This window comes from Melanerpes formicivorus, unplaced genomic scaffold, assembly GCF_026170545.1.
Source record: "Melanerpes formicivorus ecotype bairdi unplaced genomic scaffold, bMelFor1.0.p_v2 SCAF_120, whole genome shotgun sequence".
Lineage (NCBI taxonomy): Eukaryota > Metazoa > Chordata > Aves > Piciformes > Picidae > Melanerpes > Melanerpes formicivorus.
Window position 1 is genome coordinate 1,226,809 of NW_027142472.1, and position 9,524 is coordinate 1,236,332.

Consider the following 9,524-nt stretch of genomic DNA (forward strand, 5'->3'; position numbering starts at 1 on the left):
GTCTTTCAAGGGAAAAACCTATGGGAGAAGGAAAGAAAGAAAACCAAAAAAGAAAACAAGAAAAATGTGAAGGAGGAGAATGATGGAAGATTTGAATGTTTTGTCAGAATGACCCTGGGAGTAAGAGACCTGTAAGAAAGGCTTAGAAATAAATACATAACTATTGACTAGAAAATATGACTGGGCAAATAATTTTGTCCAGGTGTTCTTTTTACTGTTGGCTGATTTAAGGCCACTCTATTGCTCTATACTGCAGTCAGTGGCTTGTAGGATGTGATTGGCTATAATTTGTTTTTATAAAAGGTAAATTAATTTTCTTTACTTGCAGTGTTGCATCTTAACACTAATGAAAAAGACCTCAAAACTCCCAATGTAAGTAGCAGTAAATATTTTTACTTCCTAACCCTGTGATGAACTTTTATTCTTTGATCTGTAATTCCTTTTAAAAGCTCTCTGCCTTGCACTCAGTTTCTTTCCCTGTTAGTATTATTTCACAGTTATTCACTTGAAGAGCGTGTACTGGTTGAATTTATTCATGTTGCAACATTTTTCTGTCTCTCATGTGTTATGTGTGTAAGAGTCATAAAATGTATATCTTAAGAATGAGATGGACCACTTACTGCTAATATCTTGATTTGCTTCTGAATTTGCAGTTGAAAGGGTAGAGAGATTTCAGGCAATAGGAAACATCCAAATTAGCTATGGATGGCTTTGGTGAGGACAAATGTCTCTGTGTGCTGCTTTGACTGTAGAAGTCACATTTAGGTGAGAGTGACTTTGCAGATGGTGCAAATGAAGGCTAAATTTGTATGTCTGCATTGAAACCAAGTTACAGTATTCTAATCTCTGAATGAAAGCACATCATCTCCATATCCAAGCTTAACAGATGTTTCAGATATGCCTGATGACCATCCCACAGCCTTGAAATATTTGCCAGTCCTTCTCAGAAGCCATTTCATTCAACAGGAATATAAATACAAGCAAGCTTTTAGACATTCATCTGTAGGTGCAAATACCTGTTAAGATATCTTGAAGAAATAGATTTCTTATGGGTGTTATTTTAATTAAGCAGAGGCTATAAAAACCAGTTCATAGACAGTTCATTAACTGAAATGGAATTAAATTGATCACATTATTACTGTGAGTGATTTATGGAGCTTTAAGAGTTGTTATGATAATTTCTACTCATAGAAATGTATTTTATTTGCAAAGAGTAACTGAAAATGTTTCTTCATGAAAATTTAGCAGTTTAGGTCTATATCGATCAATTCAGATGTAGAAGAATCCAAAAACTGGTAATACTAATCTATCAATATTTATCCTACTTTTAACAGTATGAATTCAGTTCCAATAGGCCCTATACAATTTAGTCTAATTATTTCACCAGGTGAAAGGAGTTCAATCATTTTTGGCTTTTTACAGCACTGAAAACTGGATAGAGCTTATAAGAAAACTGGTTGCTTAAATTTCATTACTCCCTCACCACTGTAGAATCATAGAATCAATAAGGTTGGGAGAGACCTCAAAGATCATCAAGTTCAACCTGTCACCCAACACCTCATGACTGCTAAACCATGGCACCAAGTGCCATGTCCGGTCCCCTCTTGAACACCTCCAGGGATGGGGACTCCACCACCTTCCTGGGCAGCACATTCCAATGGCTAACAACTCACTCGGTGAAGAACTTTCTCCTCACCTCCAGCCTAAACTTCCCCTGGTGCAGCTTGAGACTGTGTCCTCTTGTTCTGGTGCTGGGTGCCTGGGAGAAGAGACCAACCCCCTCCTGGCTACAACCATCCTTGAGGTAGTTGTAGGCAACAATCACAGTGCCAAGACAAAGAGATCTGAAACTGGGCACAAGTGATTTTACTATGACACAATAATGCCAAGTGTCACTGTTTTTTGAATGAGAATTAGATCCTTCTCTTCCCCTGCCAATAACAGTACATTGGTGTTTTGGTATTGCTGGAAAGTAAAAGCAACAAAACCCCTGCTCAATTCCTAGCATAATTTTCAGGTCTGAAAAAAATTTCTGAAAGGTTTCATAAAAGTTTTACGTGGCAGGTGTGTTATCTTTGTTGCTTTTTCAGTCAAAATTGTCATAATTGTAGTCTTTTTAGTGTATCTGCTAAACTTGCCTAGTTCTCTGGGTTTTGTTTTGGTTGGTTTGGGTTTTTTTTTTCCTTTGTTTGTTTCCCCAAACCTGTATTTCTTTTGTAGTGGTATCTTTAATCATGTGGGGTTTGTTCTCATTATTTTGGAATGGAATTTTTCTTGTTTCTGTTATTAGATTGGTTTGGGGATTTTTGTTAGGTTTTGTTTGGGGTTTTTTTGGTGTTTGGTTTTGGTTGTTTTTTGGTTGTTTTTTTTTTTTATGGTTGTTACTGAGTGATCACTTAGTATTCTCTTAAAGTAGCAGGGCACAATTCTCAGAAGGAACAGCATATGCAAGGGAATGTTTTATCTTCTGTTAACAGTCTGAACTGCTTTAAGTAACTTAGGAATAGTTGGCATTTAAGGAAGAAGAAGTTTTGAGCCATTTGCAGTCCAGTCTGATTGGAGGGCTGATCTATTTCCAGTGACAAAGGCTGCAGGGATGACAATAATAACATCTGCAGCGTCACCAAAGACTTTAAATCTTCATATTCAAAGTTCTGAAATAATCTTACAGATGTCGTTACCTCATTACGTTGCTACCGGGGGTATTGTCTCATCTGGTGTACTTTGCAGCCGGGTGTACCTTTAACAAGCAATCTGGCATTAGCCTTCTGTTTCTGACACTGGAAAGCACAGAATTGTTATATATCACTGGCACTGTTAATTACACTGCTGTCCTAGGCATCATTAAAGCTCAGAATGCTGAAAGGCATATCAGGAGGATTCATTTTTACTTAAGTGAATCTGCATTTAGCAGCTCAAGGAACTGTTTCATATAATAACCAGTTTTCGTTTTTCCCTGCAACCCGTGCTTCAAGATGAAAGGTGTTTACTTCAAACCTTCTCATCTAAGTGAACTTAATTTGGGAACATTTTCTCTTTTCTTTTTTTTTTTTCCCCTTCCTTTTTTTTTTTAAACTTCTTGTCAGTTTCTTATGCTAAGAATGTTCTAGAAATAATAAAGTGTCATATAGCTCAAAAGCGTAGGAACTGCTTTTTGTTTTGACTTTGGAAGACCAAGATCACTCAAGGAGAGGAGACCCCAGACTTGAGCATGTATGCAACAGTGATTTGGTATCTGTGATAGATGCTTGAATGAAAGAGTTGTAGATTGCATCACCCTTTCCATGTTATACTACTTAACTTATTGTTCTGAGAGTAGGCAGGAAATTATGTTTTTGCCGACTGAAACTTTAGTTGGGTGGATTTATATACATATATATACATATTTACATGTAGATATGTAGCTAGCATAAATCAAGTATCTCTGTGTGTGTGGATATGTGTGTATATGTTTATCTATGTGTGTGAATATATCTCTCTCTGTATAAAGCTTTCATTTATGCTGGCATAAAGTCAAGAAACTATATGTTTAGAAGCAACATAAGCAGTGCATGATGAGTGTGTTTTCCCGCATTCTCTCTCCCACAGGTGGATGCTCTGTCTGCCAGGAAGTGAATTTCATGGATACCCATGAGCTTCATTTTCTTTACAACCGTGAAGCCATGAACTTTAAAGAAAGCAAAAAGCAGACGTAGTTCTCTGCCAAAAAAGTATCAGAACTCATAAGTTTTCTTCCTCTCCTTACAGGTACTTGTTCTGACCACAGTCTTAAGTTTGTTTTACTTGCCTGTCACACTCCTTCTGGGACAATGTACATAGCTTTGCTTTTATGCTAAAACCTGAATAAGAAATCAGGCTTTCAAGGATCCTTCACTTTCTGCTGCTGCTTCTTGGAACAGGTGAAGGGGTTTTGCTGTGTTTTGCTGAGTAGTGCTGTGGCTCTTCTCTTACATAAACAGATTTGTAGTCTAGGAAGTATCACTCCTGTCACGGACTTGTGAGAAGACACATTGTGAGATGCCCTAATGTCCTCTTTCCCTCTGCTTCAGCATTGTACTTTATCATGGGCTTGTGCTGAATGAGCATTCATTATACAGTCTTGGGCAAGCATCTATCCCACCTTCCCTTCATTTTCCTTCTTTGCCCCTTCCCTTGCCTTCTGCAGTCAGAAACAACATTGAACAAGAAGCTGGGGCTTCCCTGCTCTAGAATATTTTAAAACTCTGAGGTGGGTCTGCCATTCATAGGCAGAGATGCTGTCAAGGTGTTTGTATGCATTGGCAACCTTCTGGATTAGAAAATGTGAAATTCTTTGTGTTGTTAATAGAAGGAAGTAATAAAATCAAAGGAGGATAATTTGGAGAACCTGAAAAAAACCCAACCAAAACAAAGTCAAACAAAAAAACCCCAAACCCAACAAAAACCCCCCACCAAACTATAAGGGCTCCTAAGAGTTCATTTAAGCATTTAATTGTTTTGTATCTTAGTGTACATTTCAACAGTGCATTTTTTTTCTCCTGATAGCATTGATTTAAAGAATGTACAGGTTTGATTTTATTTAAGTCTCTGCTACAAAATGTAGTAAGAAAAACACTTTGTAGCACAGGCTTTTTTCTCTTCCTTGGGATATTCAGTGCTTGACATAATTTATATGCCAAGCTATTCCCAACCACGTAAAAGCATTTTATTGTGTTGTAGTGAACAAGACAAAATTCTCTCCTTTAACTGAGTCTGTGCTTTGGAAAGGAGAATTTTGCCCCCAATGCATATTAATTATATGAAATAGAATATTATAAGAACAAAAGAACACTATCAATCCAATTAAAAGGCAAAGGAAGAGCTTTGGGGTGAAAATCTGCTGGAATTTCTTTCTTTCATGAGAATAAAAAGAGGCTCTTCACTACAGTGGACTAAAGGAGCTAGGCGGTTCTGTTTTGCATTCAGGAGTTTACATTAACAACCTGGAGCAGAGACTGCTTTGAACAGAAGTAGTTCTAGACTTAATAATAATGTGTTCACTTAACAACTTGAACATATGGGTCTGCTGTTTCTTCTTGCCACTGCTGATGAGCCTCTTTGACCAGCAAACATGACTGAAGTGGTTTATTGTGAGAAATACTTTAACAACAAGTTCCTTTAATCTAAAGGAATACTGCAAGAGAAATGAAACTCACTTGAAAAGGTGATTGTGGATTTAGGGTGTTCCTCTACATCTGCCTCTTCATAAAATGGGTATTATTTACCAAATGAGAAGGCAGATTTCAAAACACATCTCTGTGACCTCTATTGCTTAAAATGATATACAAGTAAAAATGCATATTTGCATCACTTTCTGTGTTTAAAATCTATTTTTAGGATGATTTATTCTTTTCTTAAATATCCTTTCGTTTCTTGCCTAGGTGGTGGTAGAACAATAGAGTGTGATAGAAACAAAATGTATTCTTTTAAAATGAAATCTTTAAAAACTGGACCAAAGAATCAGAACACACTCACAGTTTCAGCTGTTAAAAACCCCCGACTTCCATATTTACATTCTTTTAAAAGCAAAAAGCAGCAGCTGAGTTTTACTTTAAAATGATGGCCAGTGGTAGAGTCCTATTATTTTAGAGAATAAATTAGGCAATGCCATGTAGAACACCTCATACACTATGCATGTAGCACACATTCATATGAATAAAGTGAACTTGCTGCATGTAGTTTTGAATCAAATTTCAAGAGTGGAGAAAAGGAAAAAAGGAAAAAAAAAGCCCTAGAGGCAGTAATTTCAAATCAGCTATCCCTGTAATTTTCACTGCAGCAAGGTTCTCAGAAACAAGCCTTTGTCATTGCCTGATTATGCTAGAGTATCCTGGGTCTGCATTCATTAGAGGATCTGGCACCTCTACAGTGCATGACAGAGTTACATTGGGTTTGGATAGCTCATTCTCATGTATGTAGGCATGCAGGATTTTGTTACACATTTTCTATTTTTAGTTGCAGTTTTATGTGTATGATAAATGAAAGCTTGTCCCCAAAGTACCTTGCCTATTCAGATTTTGTAATAAAAACACAACTTACAGTGATGTGGTCAGAAATTTTGTGGAAGCACGGATCTTGAATTATTAAATCATTAGGGTTGAATGGATGGTATGTAAGGGTCCTGTAGCATCTATACTTTAAAGTTCTCTATGAGTAATGCTTAACATATTATACATTCTCCTGGCAAGGGAATTTTCTTCCCGTTTTCTTTTGGTTAGTGCCTTAGTTTGAGCTAGAACAGACTGATTAAGTTCAGTAATTTTGCTTTTCAGTGTAGTCTCTTCTAAGTGACTGCACTTTCCGAATTAGCAGCATATTTTTGCAGGCTCTGTCTGCTTCCAGCCATGAGGATGTTGCTGTTCAGAGTTGTAATAGTATAGATGTGTGGGTGTGCAGAAGGGCTCTTGATCAGGCTTGATGTAGACAACGATCAATGAGAAATCCTGTATGCCAATTTGGGGTGCTGCAAAGATTGCATCTGTGGGGAAGAGAGAGAGCAGGTGACCCTAAACTGACCAACATGCATCGTTTCCAGTGTAAAGCTGAGGAGGATGTATTCCGATGTACATGAATTCTGTTAACAAGCAGCATCTGTGTGCAAACCTTTTCTGCATTTTCCTTTGAGAAAATTGCCCTCAGAAATCAAACATTTGAAATCTGAAGAATGTAATATGCATAACAGAGAAGACTACAGAAAAAGTGACAGTAACTTTTTTCCCTTTTTAGCAAAGTCGATACAGTTCTGCTGATCTGTAAGTCTGTGTACTAGTTTGTGGCACAAGGTTCTTATTACTCCATATTGATTTTGATATGAGTGGTCTGGTTTTTTGGTTTTTTTCTTTATCAAAGGAAGGAAGTGTGGGGTGCAACATGAAAATAAAGTCAGAAACTATATATGTCTTTAAGAAGCTGCAATTCTTGAAGTACCTTGGAATGAAGTATTATACATGGAAAATGCTTAAGAATGAAAGCCAAGGTAAATAATTCTTGATATTTACATGACATTTGCAGTCATTGCATAGTTCACTTATCTTGTGTATTAAGTTGTTCCCTCAGCCTGAATCTGACTTTTAATTTAGATTATGTGCCCTTGTACATTTGAGGAACATGACTTTCACAAATGCCTCATAACCAAATAGCTAGAATAACAGAGCTTCTTATGCTCTAAATTCTGTCACGGTAAACTCATTCTTACAGTAACTCTGCATAAGACCTGGTCCTATCATCAGTTCTGTGGGCTTAAAATTAAATATTAATTAAAGACCCAGTTAACTGAAATTGCTACTCTCTAATGAGATCTTAGTTACCTAAATGACTTGAAGTTTCCTTTAAAGAATCATCAGTTTTTAAACTTTCTGAATACTGGAAGAGACCAGTGTAGGTGAAGAATTGCGTCCTGTCCTCTCCAGTGGAGAAGCAATGGAGTTTATCGATCACCTTATTATCTTCACATTTTTGTAGTCTTACTTTTTCAAAAGTTTATATGTCAAAGAAGGGAGTGGAATGTGTTCTGCTATATTGAACTGCACATTTTTAAAGAGCATAAAGTTGAAGGAGCCAAGATAGTAAAGTCTAGCATGATTAGTAGCCATTTTTCACATTTGAGTACTTAGGAAATAAACAGAGAAAAAAAGGTGTTGCTATTGCAGGTCCTTGTGGTTAAAAGCCTATATCTGAGAGATCAACATCAGAAATCAGTGAATAATATTTTTTTTTCTCTGCCTTACACAAGAATTATTGGAATCTGGCAGAACTATTGTTGCCTTCTGTTTGCACAGCATTTTGATGCACCTATATAGTATTAATTTTAATTTCAGGTTAGTCTGTTGGGGAGAATGCTCAGAATACAGAGGTAAAGATTTGGAGTTTCACTCCTGTACCTGCTAAAATACGCTACAGTAAGATTTTAATTTGTGCTTTAAAAGATTTTCAGTCTGATGAAAGCCTTGATGTAAGAAAACCCTGGTGCAATTGTACTTTTATGATGAATTATGCAGAAGAGGGTAAATGTACCCAAATTTTGTTCAGATTAATTGCAAACTGGATTGGAAGTTTCTTCTATGCTAACCATTGAAAGTAATAGGACCCTCATTGTACAAATACTCCAGTCTGTGTTAATAAGACTTTTCCATTATAAGATGGGACTGGGGAAGAAAAAAAAATGTCATTGAATATAATGTGTAGTCATCACAGGCAACCATGTGGTATGCATTTATCAAATCAAATAATCTAGTTACTGATTCAGCCTTAGTGTGGAAGGATGATAAACCAGTGAAATGCTCTAATATCTTTACACTCTTAAAAGATTTTTTTATGTCTCCCAAAATACCCATGTGCACATGCCATGTCCCAAGTCTGGTCACAGCTTTTCAGCTTTTTGCAGTAACTAGAAGAAACTCAGTTTAAAAACCCCAACCAAACAAATATAACAAATCCAGAAACTATATTAAGCATCACGAAGAAGAATCCTGGACCCTGTTCTTGCCAGCATTGAAAACCTTGAATTGTGTAAAGTCATGCAAGGATTTAATGTTTTGAAGAAACCTTTTTCTTCTTAATTAACAACATGACATTGCTTGCAAGTTTTTATTTCATTTAACATCTGTTCCTTTTTGAAACCTGTAATGTAAGCTTCTCAGACTTGTTGGCAAAAATCTTGACAAATATTTAGTGAATATTTGTTAATTACTTCTAACCTATTGCCACATGTATCTGTACACTATCAATAACTGTGGAAAGAATTGCTTCATTATCATAACTGGTTGAATTTAAATGAGAAGAAAAAAGAGTGAGTCTGAAATGTTTTCCTTTCCCTGTCAATTCTCTGGCAGTGATTTCATTAGTGAGCGAGTAATACCTTGTTAATACCAGAGCAACCAGTGTGAAAATTAGTAAGAGCAAAAAGATGATGATATGAAATACAACATCAAAAAATCTTAGTCTCTTCAACACCACTTTACCTGTATTTTAGAGAGAAGAATCGAGGGCTAAGATACTATGGATGTATTTTGGAAGTGGTGTGTCTTAAAAGCTTTACTGGCATCCTGTTCTCAGCTCCAAACATTAACAACATTAATAAATTATGAATCAAATTTCCCTGACAATCTCCAGTGCCAAACACAAAAATGAAAAGTAGCTTTTAGAAAGCCCTCTGAATTTGAGAGTAATTCTTCATATTTATTTTTCTCATTTTCCCATTGGATAGATAGACTCAATGTTTTCAAGTTTTTACTTTAAAGAATATTCTCTGGTTCAAATTTGACTAACTTTAGGGAAATCCTACAATGATGTGTGGAGTTATAAATGATCACACCAGTCCTTTTTGGTTTTAAGGTCTATGAATCTTGAGATCTGTAAACCTGGCTTAAGAACGAAAGCTGAGAGTCTTGCAAATCATGTAACCGTTTAGAGCTGACACTTTAGTAAAGCCTCCAAATACGACAACACTGATATAAAATTGTGAGAGTGATCGTATTATTGGAAGACTGCTGATGACACTTGTAGCT

The 9,524-nt window shown here is 36.3% G+C and overlaps 1 long non-coding RNA gene across 1 annotated transcript; it reads left to right on the forward strand.

Annotated features, from left to right (window-relative positions):
* The first annotated feature begins 326 nt into the window (after positions 1-326).
* Positions 327-6,988, forward strand: LOC137456267 (uncharacterized). The gene is made up of 3 exons (XR_010991001.1): positions 327-372; positions 3,589-3,747; positions 6,868-6,988. It is a non-coding gene; the product is annotated as an uncharacterized lncRNA (long non-coding RNA).
* The last annotated feature ends 2,536 nt before the right edge of the window (positions 6,989-9,524 follow it).